Source organism: Pteronotus mesoamericanus, unplaced genomic scaffold (assembly GCF_021234165.1).
Source record: "Pteronotus mesoamericanus isolate MK-2021 breed Mesoamerican mustached bat unplaced genomic scaffold, CSHL_Meso_final contig_20, whole genome shotgun sequence".
Lineage (NCBI taxonomy): Eukaryota > Metazoa > Chordata > Mammalia > Chiroptera > Mormoopidae > Pteronotus > Pteronotus mesoamericanus.
In genome coordinates, this window is record NW_026555085.1 from 63,019,556 (window position 1) to 63,040,156 (window position 20,601).

The 20,601-nt window shown below is 36.4% G+C and overlaps 1 protein-coding gene across 2 annotated transcripts in view; it reads left to right on the top strand.

Moving 5' to 3' along the window:
- The window catches only part of AFG1L (AFG1 like ATPase), a 197,605-nt gene that overhangs the window by 167,056 nt on the left and 9,948 nt on the right, over positions 1-20,601 (top strand). The gene's annotated exons all lie outside the window — the stretch shown is intronic.

The window sequence follows — 20,601 nt, forward strand, 5'->3', positions numbered from 1 at the left end:
ATTTTTTAATTGAGGTGAGGTTAGTATGTGGGAAAAAGAAGATGAAGTAATATTACCATGATCCAAGGAAGTATGACAAAAGAATTTCTATTCCTCATTCTTATTACCCATGTATTATTGCTGTATTATCTGGCCTATTTGTGCCAGGGTCAAAGAAAGTGAATATTTATAACTGTGCTATATATGTTATATAATAATATATTCAACTGAGAAAAAGGTCCATATACATGCATTCATATAAATGAGAAAGACCTTGATTGCAGATTCATTATAGACATGAGTTACAGCTTTTAAAAGCTCTGGAATTCTCAGTACTTAATGGATATTCAATATATTTTTTGACTCTAAACCTTGAGAAAAAGCAAATCCAAATTACACATACCTTTAAGCATAATAACACAATTGTTTTGTATAAATTATCATTCCAGCTGATCTCTGATTTATCTTGACTTTTAGGTAACTAAAAACAATTATTTTTTAGTAAGGGGGAAGAAGTCTTCATTTGTATTTGCCATCCATTTCATGACCACTCTTCTTAAAAGCTAGCTAGTGTCTTAATTACTTCTAACCAATGTACATTTGTCATTTTTAAACAAGTGAGATGACTCCAATTTACACTTTTTATTACAGAAATAAAGTACTTCAAAATCAATAAGGTTTAGGATCAAGTAGGATCATCTGACAGGGTGATAATGTCAGTCTCCCAGTTAGTGAAAGTTATTCTGGGCGATATGGACCCTTCACACTTCTACTGGATCGATCTTATCACGGTCCTAATAACCTAATATCTCCAGACAAAAATTTTATTAAGGCTTCCATTTAAGTTTTATGTACTCTGCCAGAGAAATAAACTTGAGAAAAATATTGTGTGTCCAAAAGATAAAACTCCTCCTTCTTCCACTGAGGGGCCCTGGTGAGAAGGGGAGGACAGACCAGTTGTGCCTGGGGGTAGTAAGGTGGAGACGGTCTCTTGGGGCTCATACTGAGTAGATAAAAACACAGTATTTATCTATATTTTTAATATGTTCATGACTTTAGGAGACCTAGTACCAGGAAAAGGCTACTAAACAGGGATCAAAATCTTCAGTCTATGGTTTGAAGGTAGTGGGGAAGACAATTAATTGGGAATTTATCTTGAAAAATAAAAATAACATAAAAGTAAGTCATTTTTATCTTATTTGATAAAAATGTGGATTATAATAGCATTATGAACTAAATTCCTTAGAATGGCAATGAACAAAGTACTATTTAAAATTTTTTTTATTGATTGATTTTTTTTTTTTTTGAGAGACATCAATTTGTTGAGGAGCAACATCAATTTGTTGTTCCACTTATTTATGCATTCATTGGTTGCTCCTTATATGTGCCCTGACTGGGGACTGAACCTGCCTCCTTGTTGTATCAGGACAGCACGTTAATGAACTGACCTACCCAGCCAGGGCCAAATTACTATTTATTTTTGGCATAACTTTCTTGACAAAGTTTTAATAAATTAGTATATCTCACACTTCATGATTTGGTCTTTCAGGTACATAGAAAATCATTTTTACAAACACCTTTAAGGATTTCCTGAGTTTCTTTCAAAATCTTTTTATTTGTGAATATTTCAATTAGTTTCTTTTAAAGTTTTGTTGATTTCCTTTCTCGCTCAAGTTGGTGAGATCTTCATTGGTCAGCATCTTTGTATGACTAGGTTTGCGTTTTACCTGCATTGTAATTGTGTCACGTTTGCTACAGCAGACAAGCGCCGCATGGCTGCCAAAAGACACCGACATGATGGCTGGGGTTAGGTGCTAGTATTAAGCTGTGAGGGATGTTTGAGGACAGGCTACGTTTTTAAGGGTCGGTTCATTCGTGACTATTTTCTTGTTATGATAATTTTGTATTTCTTTTCAACTTTATAACTGTGGCAATGCAGATACTGAATACTTACGTGAAGAGGACTCTTGAAATCATTCAGCTTCAGATATAACCTCTTAATTAGTTATAATGATCTTGGGAGCCATGCTAAGTAGTTGCCAAAAACTGTTCGGTGAAGAAAAACCACATCCAACCCAAGGTAAAGAAGCTGGTGTGCCTGCGACAGTCCCAGCTCTGGGTCACCTGCTCTTGCTCCAGGAGGCTCTTGAAGCCCCAAGCTCATCCAACCACAGCTCCTGACACCATCATGAAAAAAACCTTTGGCAAGAAATGGATGGGTCGATAGTCCGTAATGATTATTTTTTCACCATGCTCCCTCCCAAGGAAAAATAATATATATTTAGACGTATATATTAGGTAGAAACGAATCTCTTTGTGTCTTGATAGGGAAAAGAAGATTTTGAGTATAAACTCTTGGTGTATGCCATAAGTACACTAAAAAGGCCCGGGACATTCCCTTCTCTCTCTCCCTCTCTTGCTTCCCTGTCTTACGGAGCCTACTGGTGTATCTGGAATTCTCTTTCTTTGCAGATTTGCAGTTTAACACTGTTGTGCTCAGAGATGTAGTCCCAATTAGGAGGCTCTGTAGCACCTGCATAATAATAATAATAGCAAACATTGCCATTTATCAGGCATCGCTCTAAGCACTTTTTACTGTATTAACTGATTTTATACTTAAAATAGGTAGACAGTAGTATTGTCCCCATTTCATAGGTGGACAAATTTAGGCACAGAGATCTTCAGTTACTATCGCAGGGTCACACAGCTAGTAAGTGGCAGAGCCAAGGTTTTGAACTCCTTGGTAGTCTGGGGAATAAGACTGCGCTCTTAATCACTACATTCTTATCTGAAACTGTCTGGACAAGTTACATCAAGTTACATTAATTACATTAATATAATTCTGGTTCTTCCATGAAATACAATCAGGTACTTTGTGAATTTACACATTTGAATAAGTTTTGAGCCTTCCATGGAGCATGAAGCGGGGTATGGAATAGAGATTGAGTCTGAGAGCCCCAGGTGAACTGAGAACCTTAGTACAGAACTGTCCAACTCCTTGACAAACCCATGGGAATGGGCACAGCAACTGACCCCTACGACCTACTGAAGGCTATATAGAACCTATACCTCCAGGCTGGGGACCTTAAGCCTTAGGCAGCCTCATTCCTTTACTCCTTACTGAAAACATTACCATTTTCTCTCCCTGTTACGATATGAGAAAGGTCGGGAAGCCCTGTCCTAGGGAACCGTGGGCGGGTAAAGGGGAGTGCGTTCGGGTGGTCTTAGTTCCCTGTAACCCCTTCTGTGTCAACGTGGTGGTAAAAGGGAAGTGAAGCAGATTTGTCTCTGTGGACATGACATGAGCTTTTAGGTTTCATCCCTGACCTTGACACAGTTACTTGGCACAACCAGAGGATAGCGGAGAAGTCAGAAATATGGTTGCTTAAGTAAGTTGTTCTCAGATGTGGTTCTTAGGAGTCCTTGAGGTCAGAACTCTCTATAATAATACTAGGACACTTTTGCCTTTTTCACTGTGGTGACATTTGCAATAAATGGTACAAAAACAATGGTGGGTTAAATTGCTGGAGCCTTAGCTGAATCAAGGCCATAGCACTGAACCATACTGTGTTCTTCATTCCTTATGTAATCATTGCAAAAAATAATCCACTTTCACTCAACAATGTCATTGAGGACGCAGTAAAAATGATCAACTTTGTGAAATAGCAACCCTTGAGAATGTGTCTTTTTAATATTCTTCATAATGAGGGAAGGACACATAAAGCACTTCTGCTGTATATCGAGTACGATTGTCCTGAGGAAAAGCACCTGCGCAATTGTTTGAGTCGCTAGCTGGATTAGCCGCTTTTTTCATGCTATGCCACTTTTACTCGAAAGAATGAGGGACAAACTATGGTTATTCAGGCTTGGCGGATATTTCCTCATAATGTTTGACAGACGTTTTCTTGAAAATGCTTTAAGTAAGATTGTCACTTTGAGAAAAACAACTAAGAGTAGTTGTTGCCAGTGATAACATTTGAGCAAACAAGTGAAAATTAGAATTTGCAAGACTTGTTGCCACCACCATGAACTTGACAGCTTCCCAATTTTTATGCATTTTTTTTTCTGATGAGATTGATGGTGATATTAACAAATATAACATTTTGACATTGTATAATTAAATATGTTAGCATTTGGAAGATCTACATAACTCATTGAATCAATATTTTCTAACAACCATTGCATACTTTTACAAAATCAAACATGACAAAAGATTCGTTTAAAACGTAAGAAAGTCTAAAGGGTTTTAATAGAACAGAATTTTAAAAATACACTAATAGATTCTACCTTGCAACTTTACATTTTAAAACCTACTGTCAACTTCTAAACAATTTTAAAATACTCTGTTTTTTAGAACAGTTTTAGTTTTAAAGGAAAACTGAAGATAATAGTACAAAGAATTTCCATATACTTCCAAATTCAGTTTCCTATTATTGACATCTTACATTAATACGGTGCATTTGTTGCAATTAATGAACCAGTATTGGTATGTTATTATTAACTAAAGTCCTTATTTCATTTAGATTTCCTTAGTTTTTATGTAATGTCCTTTCTCGGTTCCAGGATCCCATCCAGAATATCACATCACCTTTAGTCATCGTGTCTCCTTAGGTTCCTTTTGGTTGTGACAGTTTCTCACGCTTTCTTTATTTACGATGATCTTGACAGTTTTGAAGAGAGCTAGTCAGTTATTTTGTAGAATGTCCTTCAATTGGGATTTATCTCAAGTTTTTCTCATGATTAGACTGAAATTACGGGCTTTGCGCAGGAAAACCCAGAGGTCAAGTACTATTTTCAAACATCATATCAAGAGTACGTATACTATCAACCTGACTTACCACTGTTGATGTTAACACACTTGTCTGAGGTTGTGTTTGTCTGGTTTCTCCACTATATGAAGTTACTCTTTTCCCCCAATTTCCATAGTGTGCTGTTTGGATGGAAGTTATTACTGAGTTTTCATGTAGCAAAGAATAGCCACCATTATCTGATAAGGCTATTAAAATAACTTTCCCTTTTCCAACTTTATATCTGTGTGAGGTCAGGTTTTCCTATACACTCCAATCAGAATGACATATCACGGTAGATTGAAGGTGCAAGTAGATATAAGAGTTCTCTCTCTTCTACTGAGCCAGACATTATTGTGATTTGCAAAAAATGCAAAACAATGCCACTCTTCTTGTTAAATTATTTTAATTTTGGAAAATATAATTATTTTCATTAAAATGTTATTTATGTTAATTTGATAGGTTATATTTAATGGTTTTATCATTCTTATTTTAAATAAATTAATAAATTTTTTTTAAATCTCCATTTTAATTTCTAATACAGTACATGTAAGGAGAGAGAACCCATATAAACAAAAGCTCTTTGGGTTCCTTAGTATGAGTGTAAAGGGATCCTGAACCAAAAGCTTTGAGAACCACTTGCTTTAGGGTTAACTTTTGTGGATCAAAATGAAAGAATCCTATTCAAAGAAAGCAAGTAAAAACAGAATTCTAAAGGCTTAATGAGTAAACTGTCTATACCTAAATTTTCCTTACTGAGAAATGTAATTTTTACACCTGCAGAAAATTGTTTCCTCAACTGACAACTGTGCTCACAAGTAACTATTTGCAAGAGTAGTTTGTTATTTGTGTCATAAAAATAATGATAGGTGGCCAGGTGTGTTTCTAAAAAGTCTGAGCAGAAAAATATATCATTTGATGCATATGCATGGGTGTACACATTGTTTGCTGTCAGCTTCATGTTCATTAGCTTCCTTCTTTGATTCTTAGTATTCAAGAAAAGTAGGTACATCAGATACATGTTTTGGCCTTCATCTCTTTATTAATCTTGATTAGATCATATTAGTTTATAATCATTAGACTTAAACTGTACTGAACAGTATCTCTTGGGGAAGTTGTTAAGAGACATTTCCCTTCTCTTTCTATTTTATGCTTTATTTCATTTGATATATTCCAAATGAAACCACTTGTTGGAAATTACTTCGAGTTTATGCCCTGTGCTTGGTACACTCTTGATAAATATTGTATTAAAGGATGAATAACCTTTATCTTTACTATTTGGCCAAGAGTCAAGTCTGTCGGTATTCGGATGCCAGCATCAACGATGCCAACATCACCGAGTGGCGATTGGCATCAGGGAATGAAGGCATTAATCACCAGAGCTAAGGCAGCTCAAGAATCTGCTTGGCCATTTACCTTCCCTGCAGCCTCCCTGTGGCCATTTCCCAAATATGCTGACCTCTGGCAGTACCATGTCCAACTAAGGCTAAAGCACAGGGCACAGGTAGAGCAGAAGTGAGATTGAGCAGAGCTTAGCAGAGAATAGGTCAGATTCTTGTAGGGAGGAATGTGAATCCAATGTCAAAAATGATCCCTAAGTTTTTTTTGTCCTCTCTCTTTTCCTCCCCACATTCCTACTTAACCCCTAAGGGAAAGAGTCATAGTCTTAGTCTTGAAAATCATCTTGAAAGTCATTTCATCTATCCATTCAACCAATCCTGAATCCTCCTACAAACTCTGGTCTTTCAGTTGCTTTGCAATGCCAGTTTGGAGGATGGCATTGAATGTATAAGAAGGAACATAAGATACATGCAGTTAGATGTAAAATTTCAACATACATACCTTCACCTAGACGTTTCATATGGGGCCTTCAGTATTATAAAAAAGGTTTTTGGAATAAAATTTCATAATTTACCTATACCATAATATGATTTAAAAACATAAGATTTATACTAGTAATTTTTACCTGAATTTATTTAATGATTCTGAAATTTTGTAAATAAAAGAAAAATAGAATTCTCTGCAAAGTTGGAGGTTGAACTGAAGGATTAGGTTTTACTAATTGTTGATGATGGTTTGTATCCTCTAAGGAAATAGCTATATATTGGGTTAAAAGTTGTTGATGAGTTTTGTATTTTACTATTTTAAAGGAAAAAGATAAAAAAGACTTAGAGAAATGCCCATGAAAGAGGAGCTAGATTAGAAATTTGAAAACTGCAACCACTTAGAATAAATGTGGTCATTTCCATGATGAAAAGTAGGATGAAGAAGAACCAGAAAGAATGGAGAAAAACTGAGTTCGGAGAATACCTTCTTACTTCCTTCACATGGGAGGTTTCCTGTTACAGGACACCCTGAAGCCAAACAGTCGTGTTCAGCTCCTGTTCCCAAACCAGGGCAAGAACAGCTCCTTAGGTGCTGCAGTGTTTGGCTACAGATTTTAAACTCTGCAAGGCACGGACTTCTCGACTCAGCTTCTCTGAGGGAGAAAACTGGCTTTCATTTGCTGTGAATATATTTACATTGCGCTGCTAACTGGAATGGTTTAAAAATGTGCCTGGTCCCGTCATGGGGGAGACAGTGCCTAGCGATTCCCAGAAGGTATCAAGGAAAGAACAGTGTGCTAAGATCTGTACACCTCCAGTATGTCTCTGTTTTAGGAGTAAAATTATTTTGCAATCAGATCTAGTAGTAGAAGTAGACACAACTCCTCATATTCTTTTTAAGATCACTTCTCTAAGAAAGTATGACAAAGTAATATTTAATATTGGCGTCAGTGTTTGGGAGGAATGTGTCATTTACCTGCCTAGACGAGGATTAAGGAGCATGAACCAAATTTTTAACACTGAAGTGGTCATTAGCTTTTTTTAAATTAGAATTTGTTTTAAATTTTAAAGTAAATGATCTTACTTGGATTTAATAATAAATGTATCACAGCTCTAAATAATAATTGGGAATAGTTCTCTAAACAGAAGGCCGATATGATGAAATGCTTGGTAAAGTATTGAGAAAATCTAGGCCAACCAATTGATAATGACTATAAAACACATTAAAGCTACTTGTTTGATTTTTCTTTTTCAATAGCTTTAACACTGCTGGCTTTTCTAATGCTCACTTGCCAACTGGCTCTTTTTTAATTTTTTAACAGAACAAAATTTTTTATCAAATAAAAATTGATTGGTAATTTTCAGGGGTTTTTTGTTCTTACCATAAAGTACATGATTTGATATACTTCACAGAATCTTCCTCTTAGATCAGTTGACTCACATTTAGTAATTATGTAGCATGTTGCTAATTAGAATATTTAATAAGATATAGCCCATTAGATGTATTATTACTTTAAGACATGTTTTATAAGAAAAAGTTGAGAATTGTTAGAATATACTATTTTTGTTTCTTAAACTTGGTGAACATACTATTGAGTCAGGCAAATGATTTTGAGAAAAAACTAGAAATGAGCTGTAACATCAAGAAATTATAATATTCCCACTTATTTTAGGGTCAAATATTACTTAACTCGTAACTTTTATTGTTAATCAAGAAATACATGTTATGTAAGATCCCCACCCTCAAGATTATTATATTGATTTTAGTGATCAACAACTATTTTTTAAGTGCTTCCAGATCTGTATGCCTCTGTATCATAAGGAATGTAAAGGAAGTATAAGAAGTTTCTTTCAAAGAGTTTATAATTTATAAAGGAAATAACATGAACCACATACCAGACAGTGTAGTAGAATGGAGAGAGACCCAACGGAGTCAGGTGATATAAATTCCAGTCTTTTCTCAGATACGGTACTATGCAGCTGAGTAGCTTTAGGCAGGTCGCTTAACCTCTGTGGGTTCAAGCACCTCATCTCTAAAATGCATGATGTGATCAGCTATCACAGCCTCTTTTAAAAAGCTGTATTCACTAATTAAGTATGTTTTATTAGTGCATCAGGAATTAAATGAGAGGATAGTTAAAGATTGGGAAGATTTGGTGGAAACATGAGATTTAAGGAGGAAAGAAACCGGTCTTGACATTGAAAGGTGAGTAAAATTTAGATGAACAGATTGAAGAAATTTCAACCATGATCTGAAGCCAAGTATCAGATGCTTCAGGAGGAACAGAAGATACCTGCCTAATGACAGCAGAGCCCGTGTCAGAGAAAAGAAGGAAGTAAGAATGAAAATCTCAGATAGATACTTCATGAAAACCACACTCCTCACCAAGACCCTCAGAGAGTCATTTTAGGATTTGAGCAGGAACATGGCGCATAAAACAATGTTTTAGGGAGATGAATAGGGCAGTACACTCTACGAAAGGTTGTAGCTTCCGCTGGTATGTTCCAGGGCGTCGGCAAATAGTATCCCCTCTTGGGAATGCCCTCCTTTCAGAAAGGAACTTTGGTTAAATAAACCATTTGTTTATTTCCTCTTGTTTAAATTACCTTTTATGCAGGGTAACAGAGAGAGCTTTACCCTTTTTATATTTTTTGGCACCTCTCCCTAGTCATTCAGCAGATATTTACTGAGTACTTAATGGAAAGCTGGCATAGTTCTCAGTGCTGTAGGGGGTGCGAAGATCAATAAAAGTCAGCCTCCACACGTACAGAGTCTTAGTTTAGAAGAGCAAATGTGGTCAGAACAGAGAGCACTGGAACATGAGGCAGATGATAGCGAGCAGTGCGGGATCAGTATGACCGTGGTGCTGCAAGCAGCCGGGGGGGTGGGGGGGGGTGGGGGGGTGCGGGCGGGGGGTGGGGACTGGGCCTTGAAGGCTGCAGCGCTGGAGCGCCTGCCGGTGTGCGGGGGTGGGGGAGGCTGTGAGGGGGGGCTTTTTTGTTGTTTCTAAGAATAGGGGATCGGGAGGGCAACCTTAATGATTTCTTCCTCCTCTGAGGGCTTGTTTTTATGAAAAACACAGAGGTAGAAAATTAAAGAGTATATTCAGAGAAGACAAGACTCAGGAGGGTGCTACTTCCACTAAAGAAAGAGTAGATCCTCTTTGACCACGTTACCTGTAGATCACAACTACATTTCTGAACAAAATAAAAAAAGTAACTATCTGAAAGGCACTGTCTCAACTGCTATCTGTTGAGCAAACGAAAACAGGGAGAAAATGGAATATCGTCAACACTTGGAAGAAAGGATTGATATTAATGAATTTCTGATTTTTATAGGGTTTTTTTGGTGTGTGTGTGCCTGAGAGCAGATTTACACTTGGCCTCATATGGGACATATAAAACTCAGTAGAAACCTGCACTGTTCATGGCCTGAAGGACCAGAGCAGCTGGGAAATAGAGGAGAAATCATGGAAAGGAGAGAGCCACAGAGAAGGATCCCAAGATTCTTTATAGAAACTGCCCAGATTCTGGACTGACCTGTGAACTACACATGCTCAGTGAAGGGTAAAAACAACTGAACAGAGATTTCAGTTCCTGCGCATTACAGAGACAAAGTTTGGAGTTTGGAGCTAGCTAAGTTACTAACCTGCTAAAATAGCAACAACAAAGAAATCAATATACTTTGGTGGAATATAGCAGAATCCCAAGTCTCTACAACGTATCATTTGCAATATCTAGAATGCAATCCAAATGACTGGATGTACGCAGACACACGGGACAGTCGGACCCATTTTAAAAGAGAAGAGAGAACCAATGGAACCTGATCATGGGATGACACAGATGTTGGAATTAGAGACAAGGGTTTTAAAGTAGCTTTGGTATCTATAATAACCTTGAGTTATTATACTCAAAGGGAATGAACAGACAGGAAGTCTTAGAAAATAAACGAAAACAGTGTAAAAGAACCAAGTGGACATTCTAAAACTAAAAGTTAAACACTTTAGACATGAAAGTTTTAAAGTTCACTGTATGCACTTAATACCAGATTGCAGATGGCAGGAGAGTCATTGAACTTGAAGGTTGGTCAATAGAAATTATACAATCTGAAAAACAAGAGAAAGATTGATTTTTTTGAAAGCCTCATGGCATAAGAAACTGTATCAAAAGTCCAACAATATCTCTGGGGAGCTGGAAGGAAAGGAGAAAGAGTATGGGTAGAAATTTTTAAAAAATAAATAATGACTGAATTTTTTTCACACTTAATAAAATATGTAAATTTACAGATTTTAGAAGCTCAACAAACTCCAGGCAGATACAAAGAAAATTGCTCCTAGGCACACCATAGTCAAATTGCTGAAAGTCAAACAGAAAATTTCAAAGCAGCCAGGGTAATAAGAATATGATTAATGAAACTAACTTCTCATCAGAAGCAATGAAGACCTGAAAACACTGCAACAGCATTGTTAAAGTGCTGAAAGGAAAGAAAACCCTAAACATCCAGAATTCTCTTTCCAGAGAATTTAAGAGTCATGGCCGGCACTTAGATTATATGCAGGAGAGCAGTGTGCAGCCAGGCAGAATCAGCATAAAGGGGCTTGTGTGCCACATGGTCAAGGTTGGATTAGACCTTTCATCAGCATAAAACAAGCTAGTCATTCTTTTTGAAATATATCTGTACTGGATAATCTGGCAAAGACGTGAAGATTGGCAGTGTGGCTACCATGTGCAGAGCCTTTGTGTGTATTAGATATGGCCACTCCTCAAGATGGGCATATAACTAAGTGAGCAAATTATGCCTTTAAGGTTGGCTCCTTCCTCTAGGTGGATGCTGTCCCTCACCAGGGAGCATGGCTTGGCAAACAGAGCATGGACTGGATTTCAGCTCCTAATTGCCCTCTAAGATGATAGAAAGAACAAAATGAATATGAGAAATCTCTAAGACTGGATGTAGAGAGGTTTCAGGGCCTGGGCCACCTAGGGCCCTGAGGTGTGGGCATTTTCAGCCTGGATGACCAGAGGAATGGCAGGATCCTTAAGAGAAATACCTGAGGTAGGAGAAGGGGATTTACAGACAATCTAGGACTGAAGATGAGAAATTTAGGGCTGAAGTTACAGGTCTGGCAGTGATTCCTAGAGATGTGTTAGTTTGGAGTCTAACAAAATCACCTGAATTGACATCAAAAAAGGAAAAGATGAGGGTGAAGTTGGAAAATCTTATCACCAGAGTCAGTGGAAGGAGCTAGAGCCAAGGTCCTCGTATAGCTGAATCAAAGGTACAAAGGAAACAGTGAAAATTTCCCTTAGACCTTTCATAAGGGGGCTTCCCAAAAGATGCCAGCAGACAATTTTGTCAACCATTGCTACTGGCAATATAAGCCGTTATTGTACAGATTCTTATACCCAAGCTGGAGGGCATAGTGACAAAGTACAGTTCAATGAAATGTGTGCTGTAGAGTGCAAAAAAGTGCTTTACCAAGTAAGCTTTTCTTATTATTTGGCTTTTTCCAGAGAAATAGTTTAAAAATTTTAGAGATTGGATAAACTCACATTCAATCCACTCATGAATGTTGAATCTTAAAAGTTGGGCAGCATATAATTCAGGGTCATCTTTTTGGCAAGGAGATGGAGTGAAAAATTCTATTGGTCTTATTCAGTTTGAAGGGTTTGGCCCTTTGTTTACTGAGCAGCAGAGAGGGGCATTCAACCTTGCTCTGATTCACTTTTTTTTATATCTTTAGAATATGAACTAGCCTTTTCACCCAGTATTTCCATGATTTGGAAAGCAGAAGAGTAGGAGGAAGAATAATAACTCTTTGATGTCCACTTCTTTTCCAACTCTAGGCTTTTCAAATATCCAAATCTAAGGGGACTTTGTCCCCAGTAAACTCTGATAAGGAAAAGCAAAATAAAATATCTTCATTTGTAAAAGTTTAACATGTTCAGAACTCCTCCTTCTGAAATTTAAAATAAGTTCTTTGCTGTTCTAAAGCCTTTTCACTCTTTCCTTTATAGTGTCCCAAATGTCACTTTTTATGCCTTAGATCTGATTTCCAAAGGAAAAGGAAACTGACCTTTCATTTCAAGTGCACATGTAGGACCAGTAGCAAAGGGCATAGAAATTCATCTTGCACCATATGGGTAATCTTCAAAATTTCTTCTACATAGATCTCAAAGCCAGACGTATTTGTCTTTCCTTCCACAGAGATGTAGCAAATACTGCCCTCTACCGAGGGGATGCTCAGGGTGACTTGATTATATTAATGATCAAGTACTCATTACTGGTTTCAGTAATTTTGGTAGAATCATGTTGTTACTAATTCATTATTACCACATGCTTTCCTATTAAAATCATTATATTAAAAAATATAGAACAAAAGGATGGAAACATTTTAGCCTTGGCTGCATTATTTCCTTCTGTAGACTGTAAAGCCAGATATCATAATGCCTGAGGCATTATGATGTTTAAATGTCTATTTATTTTGAACTATTGAAGAAAATTCCCTTTCTAGTGGAAATTAGAATGGGTTTGTTACAGCATTATTGTTTAATAACTGAATCTGTGAAATAATTCCAGCAATAGATTGACTATTTTTCTTTCTCCCACCAATATTTTTTTTGGTGTCTGCTAGACTGCTAATGTCTGGATTAGTCACTTCAAAGAACTAGCTGTGAGCAGCTAAAATACTTTTTAATTCTTTATTATTTTAAAGGGTTAATTACAAATGGTTAATAGTAGAGGATCACATTAAACTAAATACCTTCTAACCAAAAACTCCTTAAAGAAACTAACCAATGAAATAATTACGCACACACATATTTGTATATGGCATGTTTTTGAAAAGTATCATGCAATCTGTGTTCCTGGGCATGAAGAACATGAGTTTTCTTATTACACGAAGTCAGGGATTTTCAACTGGTGAGCTGCAAGAATTTTTACAACATTCAATACCTGACTATTTAGTCAGGACCACTGATCTCTTCTTCCTTACATTGTCAAATTTAAAAAATGACAGAAGCCAACACAATAGCCATCTGGTGTGAATGAATCAAAATTATATCTATTTTTTTTGTCAGATTGGCAAAACAATTTTTTTTTGGTGTGCTCCAGAATTTTAATAATTAGTTTTGTGCCAGGTGAAAAAGTTTGTAAATTGCTGGGCTAAGTGTTCAGCACAATGCACTGTGCAACTCACTTGTTTTGTTCCCGTGTCTCTAGAACCTGATTTGCTTAGATTGGCTTGATGCTGAACAAATTTTAGCAAGGGAGCCATGAGAAAACCTAGCAATCCAAAGTTTCCCCATGGCATCTTATAAAATCTAAAGCTTACACTCCTAATTACCTTAATTCAGAAACTTTAGACACTATGAGAACTAAGCAGGAGGTCTAGCCAGGTTGAATAATCCTGTGAGAATAGATTCCAGGACTTGGTCAGCCAATGTCTGTGTGGGAGGCTATGAAGGCCAATTTTCCTCAGCTTTACAAACCAAAGAAGCAGTCCTCTTTTTCATGGACTCTAGGCTCCTGCCTGCCCATCCCACACACTAATCGTTGAATTGAAAATTTAGGCTAAATAAGCTACCTAGGCAGGACTCTCTATGCCATCTGTATACTGTATTGTGTGTTCATCACCCCACCTCAAGTCTCCTTCTGTCACCATTTTGTAGTTTTTATAATTGCCCTGGAGTTGTATTAACACTTAAATTCAGTGGTGCTTATTTATAATAATGATACTAATGATAATGATTTCCTAATTCTTCATGTTCTTCTAATTTGTTTCTAACCTACCTTCACATTTGGTTTTCCATGCAACAGGCTATAAATCAAATGTTTTTATGCTAATTTTGGGGGTTTTCCACTCCCCAAATGAACTGGAAATATTTCTAGAAATAAACCCAGCACAATGCTTTTCACATATTAAGCACTCAGTAGATCTGGTTTGATGTGGCTTATGTTTGGTGACAGTTGCCAGTTCCAGAATCTCCAGAATCAGATATTTCCAGAATTTGGAGATGTATTACATATACAAAATTAGTTGAATAGGGATGGGGAAAGGGTGCAATTGCATCTGGTTTGCCATACTGACTTTATTCTTGTTGAGTCATATTGCTAAAAACTCAGTGTTAAAATAAAAATATGACACCCCCACCCCAAAGAGTACTATATTAACCAGTATTATTCAGCCACAGAGGGCATAGAGAGTCTAGCAAAGATCTGGTAGGTTTGGGTAGAACTAACCTCCTGCCATTGAGAGTATGTAAGTCAAATAGCAAAACTTTTCCTCAGCACACCAAAAGACACCTTCTGAAATAGAATGTGTGAGAGTTTCTGGAATGGCAAGATATTTCCCAGCTGCATGCTATAGATTTCACATTAATGAGATTGTTCATATTAAGGTTCCATATGGCTTGATCAATCTTGGGAAATTATTTACTCTACAAATATACACATTTCAGTGCTCTGTTTTTTCTAAGTATTATCTTTATTAACTTGGTGCATAAAAATTGCTTTAACATCAATTGATATATTTTTAGTTTGTTTTGAAAGGGACATAGTCATTCTAATTTCATTCAAGCATGTGTCTTTCTATTAAAAGGTAATTCTCTTTAAGATAGGAGGTATTGTCATTTCTGTGCAAACAAAGCAAGATGCCACACACTTGTTTAATGAGAAGCTATCAGGGTATCACTACAAAGAATTTATAAAGAGGAGTCTATACAGATAAAGAGTAATCCTTAGGACAGTATAATCTAGACAGCGCTTGAAATAATAATCATCCTACTTGAGCTCAAATAATGGTGGCAGAACAAGCATTAGCCAGGCAGAGAAAAAAAGACATTCAAGCTGACAGCTCATTTGTGTGTGCTGAAGTGGATCAATGGCTCATTGCAGGGCAGAAGGCAGCCGGTGGTGAAGCTCGTGCATTTCACCTTGATGTGGCATTGAGAAAGTCCCCACTCCTTGCACCAGGGTCACACTGAAGCAGACAGCTGTGCCGTTTCTCATGAAGGAGAAAGAAGACAGAAGGCAAGCTCTTTATTCCTGAAAGTTTGTTAGAGAAGAAACTGTTCTACATGTAATCCAGCTGTATACTTTCAGTAATTAAGGAAAACAAATGCTCTTTGCAAACTCATTATAGATTTAAAGTTCTTTAAGTTTTCATCAGGTTTCCACAGAAACAAAGAGTTTCAAACAATAGTTGAGAATGCACAAACCATCAAATAAGTGGATTTTAATTGTCCCTGCTTAGAAAATTATTCCGATAACCAGCCACATCAAAGACTACTAAACTTTTTAATTGCTCAGGTAGAAAGATGGAGAATATCATCATTATCTGTCATAAGAATCTGCATGAGATAATGCTACTTGGATTTTGAGCTAGAATAACATACTCAAGGATGCTACTAACTGAAGTGCCATTTAGTACTCAAAAATAATCATATGCTTTAATTATTCATAGGACACAATGCATGAATTTACAATACTAATTATGCTTTCAAAAAATGTCTTATGCTATGGTTTACTTACAGAGGAAGATCAACTCATGCAAAACAAAAGTATAAATGTTTGCAGTTGCAATAGGTATCATGTACATGCAAGTTAGTGGTGTGTTAGTGAAGTCAAAAGAGTGGAGAAATGTGTCTTCTCTGTGTTTTGCAAAGTTCTTGGAGGATTTAGCACAATGCTTTGTATTTATTTAGCATTCAGTAGTTATAATTGATTTTGAAGAAGATTTGGTGATAGTACATTCATTTATTCACCAATCTTGTCTTATGCAAGACTCTGTTCCCTGGTCTGTGCTAGGTGCTAGAGAAAGACATGAATAAGGGTCAGTAGTGACCCTTCTGGGACTCAGTCTTGTACACTGGAGTAAATGAGAGAGGCAACCCAAAATTTAAATAGATTTGTGACTCTTCAGGCTCTTTAGTGTATGCATTTATGTTGAATATTTAACACTTTCACTTCTCATCATTATTAGGGAAGGCGTAGAGGACTAAATAGCCAAAAACCAAAAACAAAGAGTATACTTTGCTTGGTATCTACTGATCTTCATCATTGTTTCACTACAACATCATTCTGCTTTTACTCTTTTTTTTTTTTTTGTCATAATATATTTTGTTTCTCTCCTGTTTGGAAAGTATAGAAAAATCTAAAAAAAAAAAAAAAAAGATTGTAAAAATACCTCTAAGTCTGTCACTCAGACCATTGAAAAATAACAATTATTAGCATTTTAAAAAGATTTTATTTATTTTTAGAAAGAGAGAAAGAATGAGAGAAAGAGAGGGAGAGAAACATTGATGTGTGGTTGCCTCTTACACGCCTCCAACTGGAGACCCAGTGTACACAACCCAAGTAAGCATTTGCCCTCATTGGGAATCAAACCAGTGACCCTTTGGTTCTCAGGCTGTCACTCAATCCATTGAGCCACACCAGCCTGGGTGTGTTTCTTATATATTTACTTAGCTTTTTCCTACATAGTTTAAGCAAAACAGATACCTTAATGCAATAATTTTGCATTAATATATCTTTTTATCATAAACATGTTTCCATGTAAAATTTTTTCATAAACACCATTATTTGTTGGCAGCATATTATTTCATTTTATCAATGTGCCATAATTTCTTGAACCATTCCTCTGTTGTTATATCCTAAAGTTGCATTTTGTTCACATATTTATGAATAGTCCCTATGTCTAACCTTTGGTTGAATTTCTAGAAATAGATTGATTTCTAGAAGTAGAATGATTGGACCAAATTTATGACTTCTTTTAAGGCTCTTAATACAATCCAACACATATTTTTCTTCAACAACTGAACTAATTTAGTCTCTGAGTAGTAAGAGATGTTGCATTGCATGCTTGCCAGCATTGAATAGTATAATTTATTTTTCTTTGCAAAATTGCTGTTTGAAAAATATGTTATTGTTGTCTTTCTTTGGTTAATACTGAACTTACATTTTTCATTTGTGTATATGTTTTATATTTTTTTTGTTCCATGAACTTTCTATTAAAATTTTTTATCCATTTTTTTGTTGAAATGGTCTTGTAATTTTAATTTTATTGCAGTCAGTTCTTGTCTCATCTACTTGCTTTTTCATATCAACTCGTTCTCTTTCCCTATAGCTTTCTGTTTTTACTCAATTGGATCTTCGTGTGTTCTATAAGGATGGCATGTAATTTTCTGGCTTCTTCTAGTTCTTATACACAATAAATTGTAAGTTTTATATTTGGAATTAGGGTTTATATTATACCATAAAAATTCCCAAATTGATTATAAAAATAAGCATAAAATAAATGACAGTATGTTTCCATGTATTTATCAATTATATAAACCAATTTTTGTCTTTTTTTTTATTGTTGTTCAAGTACAGTTGTCTCCATTTTCCTGCCAACACTTTCCCCCACTCCACCCACCCACACCTCCCTCAGTCCTATCCTGCTTTGGTTTGTCCATGGGCCCTTTATATGTATTCCTTGATGCCCCTTACCCTTCTTTCCTGTTATCCCAATATTATGCTATAAAAGCTAGATCATATTTTCTATATGTGCTGGACTTGCTAATGACTTCTACAGTTATGTGCTTTTTCAGGTAATATCTCTGTAGCAAGTGTGATTTTTTTCAGTTAGTTATTGCTACATACCAAATTACACCCAAAATTCAGTGTCTTTAAAAAAATAAGAATTTAATTAGCTCTTCACATGCCAAGAGAAAAAAATAAGCATTTATTACTGCTTTCATCTATAGGTCAGCTGGGAAGTTCTTGGGATCTCTTGGGCCTACTTATGCATCTGCAGCCAGCTTTGCTGGTCTTGCTTGGATTCTCTCATCAGCTTTGGAGGGCCAGAGGGCTGTAGACTGGCCTCGGGTGCTTTCTCAGCTTAGACAACTGGCTCTCCTTATGTTCTCTCCTCCTCCGGCAGGACAGCCTAGGTGATATAACAGAGTGAGTGGAGGTGTTGTAACAGAGTGAGTAGAAGCATGCAAAGCCTTTTGAGACCTAAGCTCAGAACTGAAAAATTGTCTCTTTTGCATCATTCTGTTGGCTCTGGTAAATTACAAGTCCACTCTGGATTGAAGACGTGGGCACATAGATTGCATGTCACAATGGGAGAGCTGGGAAGTCACAATCCAAAGAGTGTGGACAAGGAGTCAAGAACAATTGGAGCCTTACTGTAATCAGACTAGCTCACATAGGCGTTCTTCATTTCTCCAAAAACAATCTAAATGGGTTTAAAATTATCATAATTTTCTAGATAATTTTTTAGTGAATACATTTGAATGCCCCACACACATTTAAATATGGAATGCTAGGGAAAGATGGAGTGAGTCCTGGGGCAAGGCTAGTATCAATTCATCAGTCATAGTGATCAGGATGTCACTCATCAGAAATGATAGCATCTGTATGTGGCTTGGTGAAAATATTTATTATATTTCTGTATATATTATCATGAGAAGAAAAATAAATTTATAAAAACCTTTTAAAATATATCAAATATTGATTTTGAACAAAATTTTCAAATAAATCTTCTAAAAATCATAATGAGAAACTTGCCTTCATAAACATAATTTTTTAAAAACCAGGCTTGATGCTGGAAATGTAGTGCATTTCCAGATGTAGTGCCTGAGTAAAACTTTTAATGATAATCTGAAGAAAATTTGAAGAGAAAGTTTTGGTAATGACCATCTTTTGTGAATAAGGAAGTGTTAGGAAGTCTCCCACTTCCAATAATGGTGGACCCTTTCTCTCTAATCTGTACCAACCTTCTGGTACACAATGAAGGAGGCTGGGGGGAATTAAATATTAGGATCAGCTAACTGCTGAAACAGACAACATGCAAACAAATCTGGAGGCTTCATAAATACACATGGTTATTTTGCTCGTATCACCATCCCCAGGCTGTGTTATGTTCTATTCATATGTTGACTCACTAATTCATTCACATATACTAACCGCTTTCTGTGTGTCGTGTCCTGCTTTAGCGGCTCTTCATTACGTGGGCCTCAGGCTTTCCCTGGCAAGCGGTGCTCATAGTATCTCCACAGACATGTGGGAGATAGCGGGCCAGTGGCAGAAGCTGTTTTCACCATCTCCATGTGGCTTCATGGAAGGTGAATGTGCCAGGATGGCAGAAATTTTGGTGGATTAGGGACAGCAGGAAGGACCAACGGGAGCAGCTTTTGCCTCCTGTGTGGAAAGGCAGAGGCAGGTTGGAATCAGTTGAATTGTCTTCTTCTTTAGCCTGCTGGGTTTCATGAGCTGAGGAAGAGGTTACTTAATAGTTAATAAAAGAATAACTACTGTTTGTTGTCTCTTGTATTCCAAATAGTGTATATGCATATATCATTTCATGTACTTCTCACGTGAACTCTGTAAGTTAATAACTAACATTTTGAACACTTACCATGTGGCGGCTGTAGTTGTGAGATTTTGCATGCAGTCAACACATTGAATAATTGGGACAAACCTGTGAGACAGGTCCTGTGATGGGGGACACAGAAGTTCAGAGAGACTTACTCAAGGTCACATGACCAGAAGTGACAGACCAAAGCCTCTTCTGATCTGTTGTGTATTTTTGTCCACAACCGTTTAACTTATTTTAATTAATGAATAAAAGCATTTCTGATTAATAAGAAGTCCCCATCTGTCACCAAATTCAATTCTGAAAGTTTGTCACTTCTTGGACAGTTCAACATTGAAGCCAAGTATTAAAAAAACACACGCTTTTAATATTTACTTAAAAAAATCTTTTTTATATTTAAAATTAATCTTAATCTCAGTGAAGCTGATTTCTTTTGGGAAAAGACTGCCTTAATTAATACAAGTCATTCTTCTTTCTCATGTTTTTAAGGAAAAAATAATATTGCTATCTAACCATGGACCATATTGGGATTTCCTTGGCAATTAACAACCTTTCCTGTTTTAATGGCTTTTTATTGTAGTAAAATAACAGCATAGAATTTACCATTTTTATCATTTTAACGTTAAGTAACGTCACACCGTTGTGCAG